The sequence below is a fragment of the Schistocerca cancellata genome, chromosome 3 (assembly GCF_023864275.1).
Source record: "Schistocerca cancellata isolate TAMUIC-IGC-003103 chromosome 3, iqSchCanc2.1, whole genome shotgun sequence".
Lineage (NCBI taxonomy): Eukaryota > Metazoa > Arthropoda > Insecta > Orthoptera > Acrididae > Schistocerca > Schistocerca cancellata.
This window is the reverse complement of record NC_064628.1, coordinates 641022792-641037962: the sequence shown is the minus strand read 5'-3', so window position 1 is coordinate 641037962 and position 15171 is coordinate 641022792. Positions and strand designations below refer to the sequence as shown.

The following is a 15171-nucleotide window of genomic DNA, read 5'->3' as shown; positions in this document are numbered from 1 at the left end:
TATTCAATACTTCCTCATTAGTTATGTGATCTACCCATCTAATCTTCAGCATTCTCCTGTAGCACCACATTTCAAAAGCTTCTATTCTCTTTTTGTCTAAACTATTTATCATCTAGGTTTCACTTCCATACATGGCTACAATCCACACAAATACTTTCAGAACCGACTTCCTAACACTTAAATCAATAATCGATGTCAACAAATTTCTCTTCTTCAGAAATGCTTTCCTTGCCATTGCCAGTCTACATTTTATATCCTCTCTACTTCGACCATCATCAGTTATTTTGCTCCCCAAATAGCAAAACTCCTTTACTACTTTAAGTGTCGCATTTCCTAATCAAATTCCCTCAGCATCACCTGACTTAATTCGACTATATTCCATTATCCTTGTTTTGCTTTTGTTGTATACCCTCCTTTCAAGACACTGTCCATTCTCCAAAGGTCTCTTTAATTTTCCTGTAGGCAGTATCTATCTTACCCCTAGTGAGATAAGCCTCTACATCCTTACATTTGTCCTCTAGCCATCCCTGCTTAGCCATTTTGCACTTCCTGTTGATCTCATTTTTGAGACGTTTGTATTCCTTTTTGCCTGCTTCACTTACTGCATTTTTATATTTTCTCCTTTCATCAATTAAATTCAGTATCTCTTCTATTACCCAAGGATTTCTACTAGCCCTCGTCTTTTTACCTACTTGATCCTCTGCTGCCTTCACTACTTCATCCCTCAGAGCTACCCATTCTTCTTCTACTGTATTTCTTTCCCCCATTCCTGTCAATTGTTCCATTATGCTCTCCCTGAAACTCTGTACTACCTCTGGTGCTTTCAGTTTATCCAGGTCCCATCTCCTTAAATTCCCATCTTTTTGCAGCTTCTTCACTTTTAATCTACAGTTCATAACCAATAGATTGTGGTCAGAGTCGACATCTGCCCCTGGAAATGTCTTACAATTTAAAACCTGGTTCTTAAATCTCTGTCCTACCATTATATAGTCTATCTGTAACCTTTTAGTATCTCCAGGGTTCTTCCATGTATACAACCTTCTTTCATGATTCTTGAACCCTTAGTGTTAGCTATGATTAAGTTATCCTCTGTGCAAAATTCTACCAGGCAGCTTCCTCTTTCATTTCTTAGCCCCAATCCATATTCACCTACTACATTTCCTTCTCTTCCTTTTCCTACTCTCGAATTCCAGTCACCAATGACTATTACATTTTCGTCTCCCTTCACTACCTGAATAATTTCTTTTATCTCATCATACATTTCATCAATTTCTTCATCATCTGCAGAGCTAATGGATATGTCCCACACTGATTTCTGTGATTATTTCACTTAATGTTGCTTGTCAGTTAGCGCTTACAATTCTATGCCAATGCCACTGCCCTTGGTCATTGACTGAAGGCCGTCAGCCACCGTGTTGTCCATGATGAGAGACAATGCCTGAAATTTGGCATTACCTTGTTCAAATACACATCAGCAGTTATGTTTGGTGGAAAAAGATTGCTTAAATAATTTGTTTTGCACTAATTGCACACCACACTCCTTCTCCACATCATGCAGAAGCTCTTGATGTGAAAGATGAGGATTTTCTGAACTCCAACTTCAACTGTTCTGCAAGCTCACATATCCTGATAAATGCAACCATGCTTCATCTGAATAAAAGAGCATTTCAGGATCAATCTTTCCATCACACACAGAGCACAATAATCAAAGGCAGTAATGACATAAAGTAACAGTATCTGAATTGCCCAGTTGTTGCCCTGCTATTACTTTGTAAGGTTTCAGTTTGAGGTTGTGCAAAGCTGTTTGAACTGCTAAATGGCACAAAAATGTTCTCACACTCTTAATTCATGTGGTTTATTCTTGGTTTGAAAGCTTGTTTTTTTATTTTTTTGTGTAACATGGATCCAGTCTCTTAAAATATCCTTATTAATTTATATCTACAATAGTATATCAAACAATGGAAACTCTAGGTAGGAATATCAATAATATAGGAAAAGACAGATTGCCATTTATAGTAAAGAAGACATGTCAAGTTGCAGACAGGCACAATTAATAGATACTTACATATGTAAGTCTATTTTAATTGTGCCTGTCTGTAGCTTCACATGTTTATGGTAAGTAGCAATCTATACAGTAGTATAATAACTGGAAACACACTGACTCATTTAGAATGAGGGCAAGCCAGTAAACTGCTTCAGACTCTGTTCTTGCATACTCCAGCACAAATAAAAATTGTTGATCCTTCATGTACACAGCAAAAAAGAAAAACAATGTATACTCAGTTGCATAGTAAATTAGCTACAACATGCACTGTTAACTGATATCAGCATAATGGGTGGAAGCATCATGCAGTGATCAGAGCCTGGGAGGTGTTGATACTTGCGCAGTGCTGGAGACAACATGTATACCTTACATGAAACACCCTGCATTTTATGATAATGACTGTTTCTGTTACATTCACACTGATATCCTGTAATCTGGCATCACCTCTAGCAGTTCCCTTTGTGCATTGCGAGAGGGCATTTGTTTTGCATGTGCTGGTTTTAGCATGGTGTACAAGTGTGGGGCAGAAGATGGGTTTTTGGTAGGACACTGGTCACAGAAATCTTCTCAGAGTGGACTACATATCAACTTTGCCCACACTTAGTAATGGTTGCCAACTTGGAAAGGCAGTGGGCTTTTCAGTTTCGAGCCAGATATGTGATTGGTAGTCACATAAAAACCCTTTGGTTCCATCACGGCTTCCTATTGCTGCTAGAACATTTATATGTGCTGGAGCCAGGTTCTGCTCCAGTCAGAATGGTATATCATCAATGTGTAACTACTGTGAAACCATTACAAACAATAACTACCAGCATTTGATGGAAGTTCATGTTGATCTTCCATTGGATTAGTTACATTGTAATGGTGCTCAGTTTTGCGTAAGCAAGTGAACATACTGATTGTGTTTGTAAAATTTGACAGGGTTTGAGCGTGATTGGCTGTTCCATCATTTACTTGCAAGTGATGATTAGTTCTCTGTTTGATATTTCAAAGTCATGTGCTAAGCATTGTGGTACAGTATGCTAAATTTGTGTGTTGCTTTTATTTTAAGACTGAAAGAGAGTGCTAATAGTAATTTGTGCACTCTTCTCAGTTAATTTACCCTGTAAATACTGCACCCCTGGGTGGGATCTTATGACAAACTTCAGCTTGTTTTGTTCATTTGATGTATGCTCCTGACTAGTGGAAAAGATGTAACTCTGATATCTTCTCTTAAATTATATGTATTTCTTTTAAAATGTTGTGACATGTGGAGTAACACTGCTTTCTTTCTGTTTCAGAGCTCTAAAACCTAATTGTTTTATTGTACCTATTAGTCTCTTCTGGGACACCCAGTTGAGAACTGTGCCAAATGTAAATATGCCTATAACAGCTTCTGAATTAAGTTTTTCAATATGATTCCTTGGTGTCCTTTGCAGGTTATTGGTCCCCCACTTGTAACTGTAAATAAGTTGTGGAATGTAATTCAACTCTTGTTATTGGAATTCAGTTTTAAGCACAGAGGTCCTTTTAAAGGAAAGTTTTTCTGATGTTTATATTGTCTGTTTTACTTATCGGCACCTTTAGGACTATTTTGATTCTCACAATGTCTAATTGTCTGCTTGACTTACTGGCACTTTTAAACTATTTTGATTTTGATAGTATCTGATTTATTTTTTGGTACTTTAAAACAGGTCAATAATTACCTTATGAGCAATTTACTTAACAATTAAGGAAGCTCAGGTTACCAGTGTGTGCCTTATGTAATTTGTTGGAGTGAAATAAGTTGTAAACATTTTCTACTGAGTGTGGGCTCAGTCACTTATCAGTGCTGGATCCCCACATCCTTACCATCTCAATGGTAGGAGTGTGTGGTTCAGATTATTTTAGATTCACAATCTGTAATAGTCTCACAAGGTAATCATAAGTTTTTAGAGCAGTAATAATCTGCCAACACTGGCATCCAGTCAACATTTGTGAGGTATATTCCAGACAGAAATTATAATTTTGCTGCTCTTCATTTCAATGTGCAGGCAGTGTTCTGTTTCCAGTGGTATGATGTCATTATGCTTATTATTACAGTAAATATAGGAGACTAATTCTGGGACCATGTTATTGTCTCTCTTATAGTTAAGTAATACCATTTTAGCTTTTTCTCTTTCTACCCTGAAAGGGCAAGACCCTGCACTTAATGTGGCTACTATGCTTCTATCTGAGTGTGTCACATAATTGATCATTAGATGTATAGAGGAGATTATGTAACATAAGAAAACCATATGAATATAATAGAGGGAAACATTCCACGTGGAAAAAATATATCTAAAAAGAAAGATGATGAGCTTACCAAACAAAAGCGCTGGCAGGTCGATAGACACACAAACAAACATAAACATACACACAAAATTCAAGCTTTCGCAACAAATGGTTGCTTCGTCAGGAAAGAGGGAAGGAGAGGGAAAGACGAAAGGATGTGGGTTTTAAGGGAGAGGGTAAGGAGTCATTCCAATCCTGGGAGCGGAAAGACTTACCTTAGGGGGAAAAAAGGACAGGTATACACTCGCACACAAACACATATTCATCCGCATATACCTGTCCTTTTTTCCCCCTAAGGTAAGTCTTTCCGCTCCCGGGATTGGAATGACTCCTTACCCCCTCGCTTAAAACCCACATCCTTTCGTCTTTCCCTCTCCTTCCCTCTTTCCTGGCGAAGCAACCATTTGTTACAAAAGCTTGAATTTTGTGTGTATGTTTGTGTTTGTTTGTGTGTCTATCGACCTGCCAGCGCTTTTGTTTGGTAAGTCTCATCATCTTTCTTTTTAGATATAAGAAAACCATATGTATACATAAACTGTTCTTTACCACTTGAGGAGTCACTTCCTTTTTATAGTGCTTAATTATCCTGTTAAGAGTGGCTGCACAATTTTTCATTTGATACTGGAATTAAAAAAAAAAAAACTGTATTCAGGATTGCTTGAGACTCAGATTTAAGCCCTCTGCCTGGTTCAAAACCAGAGGAGTGCAACCAACTCTGTGATAAATGCTGCAAATTGCAAACCATGCTTTCACTTCATAAGCATAGCATCTGGTTTGTAAAAATCCAGTTGACAAGTGTCATTCATGCCAACACTATGTTCAATTTGCAACTGACACACAGTGCTCTCAATAGCTACCTACAGAGCCTCCTTCACATCTCATATGAGGCTTCACAGCAAACATGTTATATGCACACTGTTGTTTCTACCCGTTTTCTCAGATATTTCTCTGAGGAGCTTCAGACTTCCTGAATGGATTTATAGTTTTTGCTTACAATTTGCTCTAAAAATTAGATATTTGTCAGCAATGTGTCCCTCTGCTATGATATGAAAGTAAGACTGCATTAATTCAAAACAGATGGCACGAATACCATAAAATTTTAGTTGCCCAGGTAAAACAGTATGGTACACAATGAATGGCCTTTACAAGAACACAGATTACATCAAGAGGGTTATTTTTTAGTTCTAGATGTTGGGGCTTCATTTGTATGATCATATAGTTTTTGCAGAGACAGTCCCTCATGGAAGCCAGATTAAGAATATTTATCATGTTTGCTTTAGATCCACTTCTCAAACTTAAAAAAAGTCAAGGAATTAAATGGCTCATAATTAGAGGTGTTGTCATATTTCAGTTATTACTACTGCATATTTAAGTTTATCAAGAAATTTGCACTTAGTAATTGACTGATTACAAAGGTTAAGGATAGTTCTACCATTCCTTGGGGTTGTAGGAAGGGTACAATCAATTGCGAAGTAAATCTAACACATTGAGATTCAATTGTTTACTATGGTATTCAATATTTTCTGCTACTATGAGGAAGTAATAACTGAAACTGGTGGTCAATAATTTCAATGAGTTATCTTTTCTCCCAAAGCTGTTATCTACAAACTCCACTTCATTTACCTCATTTTTCGTTTGTTTCTTGTATAATAAAGCTCAAACTGACTTCCATAACTGAAGACATGCCAGTTTGAATCCTTGTGGTGTAAAATTTTCACTCCCAGTATTTGGTCAGCAAAGGGAAGGGGAGGTGGTGGCATGAAGTTTCTGGTCACCAATCTCTGCACCAATGTCCTGAATGGAGCTCCAAACCTCTCTGCAGAGGAATGGACAGAGGTGCAGGGCACTCTTTTTTCCTTGGGGTGGGAAACTGCCCATAAAAGGTGGAAGAATCAGCAGTGGGCAATGGCATGAGGAAGCAGGACTGCATTAAAAACACATAATGTGTATCCACAGGATATGTGGACTGTAGCTGAAAAAGTGTCATGATGATCTCTCCATAGGCAAAAGATTTTGGACTAGTCTTCCATTCAGATCTCCAGGAGGGGCAGACAAGGGGGAGGTTACTCTGAGAAGGAGATTGAATAACAACAAAAGGATAACATCCTATGAGTCAGGGTGTGGAATGCATCATGTTTGAACATGGTAGGGAAGCTAGAAAATCTGAAAATGGAAATGGTAAGGCTCAATATATTTACAGTGAATGTCAGTGACATGAAATGGAAAGAAGACAAGGATTTGTGGTCAGATGAGTATTGGGTAATATCAACAGCAGCAGAAAATTGTATATCGGGGTAGGATTTTTATGAATAGGGGAGCAGGACTGCAGGAGGTGACTATGAGTAGAAGACTGAATAATCAACAAAAGGATAACATTATATGAGTGAGGGTACAGAATGCCAGACTTCTGAATGTGGTAGGGAAGCTAGAAAATTTGAGAAGGGAAATGCTAAGACTCAGTATATTTATAGTGCGCATCAGTGAAGTGAAATGGAAAGAAAATAAGGACAACTGGTCAGATGAATATAGGGTAATATCAACAGCAGCGAAAAATGGTATGTTGGGAATAGGACTTGTTATGAATAGGGAAGTAGGACAGAGTGTGAGATACTGTGGTGAACAGTTCAGTGATAGTGTTTTCTTTTGGACCCCTCTCTTAAAAACAGCTGGCAAAGTTCTTGTTACTTTGTGATATGTTTCACATTTGTGAGCTAAAACATTGTAATCACTCACCACTGTGAGACTAAATGCACAAGTGCACATGACATGGTAAGAAAAGTATATAAGCAAAGCAGATATGAATGGGTAATCATTCTAGTAATGAAACAGGAGGCAAATAGGGAAATCCACTGACATAAGCTGCTATGAGAAACAGCAGACTGTTACTGCCCAGCACTCGGAAAGAACAAAGCTGGTCGGTTGACTGCTTGCTACTGCTGTGGCATCTATAGAAACCAGTTGTAGTAGCAACAAAGTGTTGAACATTCATGCCTGATCACAGAGTGTGGTCAGAGATTTGCACATTCTGTAAAGCAGGAAAGGCATTGATCTGTGGCAAACCTGACAGATAAGTACAGTGCTGGTGTATGGACAAGTGTTACAGTCCACATTGTTAAATGCACACTGTTGAATACGGGGCTCCACATCTGATGACCCTAAGTGTTCCCAAGTTGACCCAATGACACTGTCAGTTATGACTGCAGTGAACACAGGATCACTGAGATTGATCCATGGATCAATGGAAACGTGTTGCCTAGTCGGATGAATTACATTTGTTTTTTGTTTTGGGTGATAGTCATGTCCAGATACACTGTCATCTAGGTGAAGGGCTGGTCGAAATATACATCGATCTATGGATGCAGGTCGCAGGGAGCTGTAATATGCTATGAGCAACATTCACCTGGGCTTTCATGGAACCTGTGGTAGTAATCGAAGCAACATGACAGCTGTGGACTACGTGAACATTTTACATACTATGCACATCCCTTCATACTTTGTGTGTTCCCTGTTGGAGATGGCATCTTCCAGCAGGATAACTGTCCCTGTTTCAAGACCAGAATCGTGCTACAGTTTTTTGAAGAACATGTAGTGAACTCATGTTGCTGTCTTGACCATCAAATTTGCTTAATCTAAATGCGATGACTCACGTCTGGGAGGGCATAGTCGCCAACTGCGCTCCCAGAAACCACCGGCCCATAATTAATGGGAATTGCGTGACCTGTGTGTAGAGATCTGGTGCTTCATGTTCTCTCGTAAACATACCCAGGACTTGTTGAACCTACATCACACAGAACTGATGCTGCATTGCATTTCACAGGTAAACGAACGTGGTGTTAACCATGCGGTAATAATATTTTGGTTCTTCAGTATAAGTGTCATAAGATGTAGCGGATTCAATCATTCCACATGGAGAAGGAATAACAGTAACCTTTTTGTTGTTGTAGCTAAAGTTCTAGCTGCCAATTTCCAATAATGCACGATGGCACTGGCAAACTAAAGCCTGCTTTTCAACAGCGGTGTGCAAACTGAAGCTGTCTCCTATGGCCTGGGTGATAATTTTAGTGGTACAGGTATTAGTGAGATGCCACAGTTGTCAGAAATCCTGTCCGTGGCTTCTCATTTGCGTTCAAACAGCAGAATGATTCACATAGTGCAGAAATACTTGCTATGTCATCTTCTTTCTACAACCATTAGTTCTAATCTGCTTATCATAGGTTACATCATTTGACCACCAGGATCAGGGAAACATGTTCCCCAATTTACGTCTGAATAAAAATCAGATCAGTGACAAAACGTTCAATGGTTGTCAAACACTGTTACAAAGTATGTGAGACATATTACTGTACAAAAAGTCGTATCTGGACATTAAAATGTCCACTTACCCTTAATTAAGAGTCTTCGCCTAATTATCCAGTTCTTATTAACATCCCTTACGTTTGTATCATCTTGCCTTTGATTTGTATAAGGCCCCAAATAATTTCATGAATATTTACATTCAGTTTGTAGCTACGGATTCCAGTGAGCAGGTCAGTAAGCGCTCATTGAAGAGATCTGACATTACTTTTTCTGTAAAGTCAAGATCCCCCTTCCTTTCAACATTCCTACAAGAATACTTCATCGGTTTATGTCGTTCAATGCGAATCTGCTGAATTTCAGCAAATTCTACATGGTGTTGAGATTCCGGTTTTTTTTTTTTTTTTTTTTTTTTTTTTTTTTTTTTTTTGCCGTTAGATTTCTCTGAACCAACTTTTTAAGCACCTTATTACAGACACTTTTTTGTCACTCTAAAACTGTGTAGAAAATGTATCTCTTGATATTTGGACCTGGTCTGAGCCGTTAACATATAGTTCTATTTCGGATGTTTTGACAAATATTACCATGAACCGGCCGGCGGCTTGTTTCACATCTGATAGCCTCCCGTTATTTTGCAAACGTTATGTACCGATGAAATATGTTAAGCGCTTAATCTTCAGCTCATGTAAACCAACTTCTGCGGACCACGTGACTTCTACGGCTTCCTGAATGCTTCCCAAACAAGGCCAGCTGCTTGTCATCGTTGGCTCCCGAAATGTCAAGATAACTGTTCATTTCGCCACCATCCGTATTCCATAGCTGGTATCCCTAAAATTGAGAGCGAGAAGGAAGGTGGAACAGAAATATAAGGGTTTAACGTCCCGTCTACGACGATGTCGTTAGAGAAGAAGTGTCATGATTTATAACGCAAAGCGATTATGTTCATGCTGACATTGCCTCTAAAGACAAGGCATACTTACACTTTTATTCTATTGCACGTTGATGTTGTTTTTTGTTCTTTTTTTACGTAACTCTTGGTATCCCCGAGTAATCTGGCATGTCATTGGAAATATGCACGTCAAGAAAGGGAGAAAACCATAATGCAGTTGATTCGAGTAGCAATTGTAGGAAAAAGAAAGTGGCACATTTGCGAGATTTGTTTATTTTCCCAGCTGTTTGTCACAAAGTATAATACTATTGTCCACAACCATAGGCACAAAACTGAGCTGTCGGAAAATATATGTCGCGATTTTATCCGTGTCGTTTCACAGGAGTGCAGGGCTACTTATGAATTTGGAGTCTTAAGGAACTTAGTAACCAATTTTTCGATGTTTGAGGATACTGTATTTCAGATTTCTTCCTAGCATGAAGAGTTCAGCTCGTACCTAGAATTTGAACGCACATGAGTCTCGTAAGTCTCTCATCTCCGAGTGACTTACGAAATGGGAAACTTCACCCAGTTCCTAAATGTGTCAAGCGAATGTAAAAGCCTTCCAACCTCTTCTTCGAACCACTGAATCGTTCGTCTGCCGAAATTTGTAGAACGCGTTTCGTCAACGAGGTTTCATCGTCAGTTGCCTGGATATATTTTATTAAAAACTGTTTAATCCCTTCTCAGAATGTTGCATTTATAATCGTGAGCGCTTTCATTCGCTAGTCAGTCTTCCACCGCACGTAACAGACGCCCATAAGTAATTTTTGCTATGATGGTTGGTACACGTACAAGTATTGCTCGAAGTGTAGGCGTTCCAGTGAGCAATAAAAAGAGAGAACGACGGAAGATCCATAGTGCAAACAGCGAAAGGACGCTGCCTACGCAAATGAGTGACGCACGATGACTCAATGCGTCGTCTCCTGTCCGTGCGTTGAAGTCCCAGCGGCTGAGGCCATTCCACGACAAACAGTAGTTACTTTGCGTGACAGTTGATGTACACTTCCATCAACGAACCGCGCAAGGAAGCAACGGTACACGTACCTGCGTGTTCCTGTAGGAGCGTCTGGTCTATGTGGAAAGCAGGTCGCCGATTAACTGTTCTGATTTAGAGGCCTGGCAGCAGTTGTCCGCTCTGGCCCGAGTTCGTCGCCCTGGCATCCGGCATACGTTTACGCTCTCCTGATCCACTCGCGCACTCGAAAAACACCCGCGCACAGACACATCCCAGTATTCGCTAGGAACGACAGCGCCTAGCCCTCTCTCGCAGGTAGCACCACGTCGACTGGATTCCTGTGCACGCGAGCGGCAGAGGCTGTGGGTGGGGGAGCGCTGCCCCTCTACCTGTAGGTACAGTGTCCACACAAAGCACAGAACGACCGCGCGCCTTACCTGAGGCGGCGGCGGCGGCAGCACGCAGGCTCCATGCGGCGTGCTAATAGTGGGGGGACATACGCGACACTGTCGCTGCAACCAAAGTCGCCCGCAGCTACCGCCCTCCAGCTTGGCGACAAACCAACCACACGCACACGATGGTTCCCTTCTCTGCGGCGGCCACCTAAGTTTCCACTAACTATCACTCGATGGCGCTAATGAGATGTGACATTACCATTCTTCTTTTTTCGTATTGTCATCTCCGGACAACGCTTTTTCCCGGCGCCTGGGCTTTAATTTTAGCCCAGTATTCCCTCATTTCTTTCCTGTGCTGTTCCTTCCACGCTTCAGTCCACATTTTGCCAGTTTTTAGTTGTGACTCTACATGGAATCCAAGGTGGTCTTGGAATGCGTTTATCGCTACCCTCCACTGCTTGCAGGTTCTTTTCTACCTCGGTAAACCACACCTCCTATGTTTTACTCTTGAGAAAGTAGTGGAAGATCCGACCGCTCAACCTTGTGGGATTCATACGGGCAATGCGCCTACAAAAACAATCGTCCCCCTATGGATGGTGTCTGCGATCTTTTCTACATTGTATATATTTCATACAGTATTGATTGCCTACAATTTACATGATATTCAACAGCTCGTCAACGTAGTAGGAGACTACAGCAGTAATCCAGTAATCTAGGCCTGAATATCAGTACCAAAAAGATCTAGTTTATGAATGTCACACGATAGCCCGACTACTCTACAAATGCAAATCTACAATTCAGTGGTTCCTTGATACAAAGAGTAGACGAGTTTAAGTAGTTTAGAAAGTGAAGATTGAGGATCAGACATGGATATAAAATGTCGCGTAGAGAACGCTCGTAATGATTTAATAAATTTCTAGAAAATGTTCACAAGTACAGATCTAGACCTAAATCTTACTGTTCGTTTTATAAGATGCTACACTTGGCCTGTTCTTCTATACGGTTTTATAGGATTGGCGCTAAATATGCCAATTTACAATTTGTACAGAAACCAGATGGCAGTTATAAGAGTCGAGGAGCATGAAAGGGAAGCAGTGGTTGGGAAGGGAGTGAGACAGGGTTGTAGCCTATCCCCGATGTTATTCGATCTGTATATTGAGCAAGCAGTAAAGGAAACAAAAGAAAAATTCGGACTAGGAATTGAAATCCATTGAGAAGAAATAAAAACTTTGAGGTTCGCCGATGACATTGTAATTCTTTCAGAGACAGCGAAGGACCTGGAAGAGCAGTTGAACGGAATGGACAGTTTCTTGAAAGGAGGATATAAGATGAACACCAACAAAAGCAAAACGAGGATAATGGAAAGTAGTCGAATTAAATCGGGTGATGCTGAGGGAATTAGATTAGGAAATGAGACACTTAAAGTAGTAAAGGAGTTTTGCTATTTGGGGAGCAAAATAACTGATGATGGTCGAAGTAGAGAGGATATAAAATGTAGACTGGCAATGGCAAGGAAAGCGTTTCGGAAGAAGAGAAATTTGTTAGCATCGAGTATAGATTTAAGTGTCAGTTTGTCGTTTCTGAAAGTATTTGTGTGGAGTGTAGCCATGTATGGAAGTGAAACGTGAACGATAAATAGTTTAGACAAGAAAAGAATAGAAGCTTTCGAAATGTGGTGCTACAGAAGATTGCTGAAGATTGGGTGGGTAGATCACATAACTAATGAGTAGGTATTGAATAGAACTGGAGAGAAGAGAAATTTGCGGCACAACTTGACTAGAAGAAGGGATCGATTGGTAGGGCATATTCTGAGGCATCAAGGGATCACCAATTTGGTATTGGAGGGCAGCGTGGAGGGTAAAAATCATACAGGGAGACCAAGAGATGAATACATTAAACAAATTCAGAAGGATGTAGGTTGCAGTAGGTAGTGGGAGGTGAAGCAGCTTGCACAGGATAGAGTAGCATGGAGAGATGCATCAAACCAGTCTCAGGACTGAAGACCACAACAACAATAACAACATGCCAAAAGCAAGAAGGAGTGAGGCCTCTGACATGTGGATTTACCGCAGTATGCTCAAAATTCTATGACCAGCACGAATAACAAAATCTGAGGAAAATTCAAAATGTTTAGAAGAAGAAAAACTGCATAACTTGGACAAAAGTACATCACTGCTCTGCAGTTCACGCTTAAATGCCTGGCACATCGTTCTTCGAACCACCTTCGGGCTATCTCTCTACCGATCCCTTCTCAGATAGCGAGTGGGAAAAATGAACACATAAATATTTCTGTACGAGCTCTGATTTCTCTTATTTTATTACGATGATTGTTTCTCCCTATGTAGATTGGCAGCAATAAAATTTTCTTATTCACAGGAGAAAGTTATTGACTGAAATTTCGCGAAAATATCTCGCCGCAATGAGAACGCCTTCGTTTTAGTGACTGCCATCCCAACTCGCTTATCATATCTGTGACACTTTGCCATCTATTTCGCGACAATACAAAACGAATACCAAATATATTCTCCTACAGTTGATGCTACAAGAGATGGCCGAGGGTAAAAGAAAAAAACGGCGAAGAAAAATATACTGGTTAGATAACATAAAGCAGTGGACAGGATCCCAAAGTGCGGACCAAATACTAAATACAGCGGTTCATCAAATAAAGACACATTGTGTAGTCACCAACATCCATTAATGGATAAACAGAAGAAGAAGAAGACAGATTTCATGATTGTGTTGTCTCCTGAATTTCCCATCAGGCCTAAGATTTTTCTCAAAATCAGTCTTTTATTTCTCACTTATCGATCACACCTTTTGTACTCATTCATTCTGCGGCGTACAGGGCCTCGGCTTATTGCAGGACATTAATGTCGTATCTAGCCGGTTGAGGTGGCCGAGCGGTTCTAGGTGCTACAGTCTGGAACCGCGCGACCGCTACGGTCGCAGGTTCGAATCCTGCCTCGGGCATGGATGTGTGTGATGTCCTTATGTTAGTTAGATTTATGTTGTTCTGAGTTCTAGGGGACTGATGACCTCAGAAGCTAAGTCGCAAGCCATTTGAACCATTTGAATGTCGTGTCTTGGCATTAATTGATATTTTCTTGAAGACACTTTTGCTTAATTGGTATACTTATTATATTTTCTATCCACTCTCCTAGATATTAAAATTGCTCCGCACGTTTGATTTGCTCTTCTTTCATCTCTAGTGGTGACTTGACGTTTGTAATAAATTTAGTGTTCCCGAAGGAGATCGGGAGATGTGTTCTGCAGCTGCGTCTAGCGAATCACGAAAAAATGTGTGGTCATCTACATAGGCCAGGTAGTCAACGGTCGAATTCAGGTGTCTATAGCCAAGCCTGACTCCATTCTCAACACCTTTGTCACTTATTCCTTTTTGCAAGTTTCGGATCGCTTGCAAGTGCACAGTTGGAAAGCAGAGATTAGCGTCAAAATGCTTGCCTTACTCCCTGCCTGATTTCAAAGACATCTGAATTCTCTCCCATTAGCTTTACTTTGGAGGCGGTGTCAGTAAGAGTCTGTTACTTTGCTGTCGAATCCAAATTCTTTGAGCCTTTTTTATATCTACGAAGGCCGCTACGCATTTCTTACTTATACACTTGATGTAAGGAAGTACACATTTAAGAAATGACCGTTGTTTTCAATTTCGTCATTTGTTACAGTAGCAGCCCAGAGTTGCTTCGCAGTCTATAATCCACCAAAGGAAGGAAAGAATGTTTAAGGTACTGTACGTCTCAACCCCCTATGAACTAATCACCTTGAGAAGGTGGGGCGGCTTGCGCATCTCAGATATACAGACAGCCGTATCGTAGGTGCAGCCATAACGGGGGGCTATATGTCGTGTGACTAGGGCCTCCCGTCGCCGGATGCAAGTCTTTCGATTGGACGCCACTTCGGCGACTTTCGCGTCGATGGGGATGAAATGATGATGATTAGGACAACACAACACCCAGTCCCTGAGCGGAGAAAATCTCCAAGCCAGCCGGGAATCGAACCCGGGCCTTTAGGATTGACATTCTGTCGCGCTGACCACACAGCCACTGGGGGCAGACGGGGGTTATATGTGGAGAGGCCAAACTGCCTAAAGGTACCTGAAGAGGAGCAGCAAATTTTTCGTAATTGCAGGAGCAACAGTGTGTGACTGATCTGGCCTTATAACATTAACAATCATGGCCTTACTCTGCAGGCATTGCAAACGGCTGAAAGCAAGCAGAAACTACACCTATGATTTTCCCCCCTG

General features: G+C 40.7%; 1 protein-coding gene across 2 annotated transcripts in view; it reads right to left on the bottom strand.

The window, feature by feature from the left end:
- Positions 1-10840, bottom strand: part of LOC126175589 (uncharacterized) — a 43732-nt gene extending 32892 nt beyond the window's left edge. Inside the window, exon 1 of one of the 2 annotated variants that reach the window (XM_049922450.1) lies at positions 10605-10840. The gene's annotated coding sequence lies outside the window, so the exon portion shown is untranslated. Of the gene's footprint in view, positions 1-8718; positions 9013-10604 lie in introns of those variants that run through there. The other variant, XM_049922451.1, reaches the window with a different exon arrangement.
- Positions 10841-15171: the final 4331 nt, after the last annotated feature.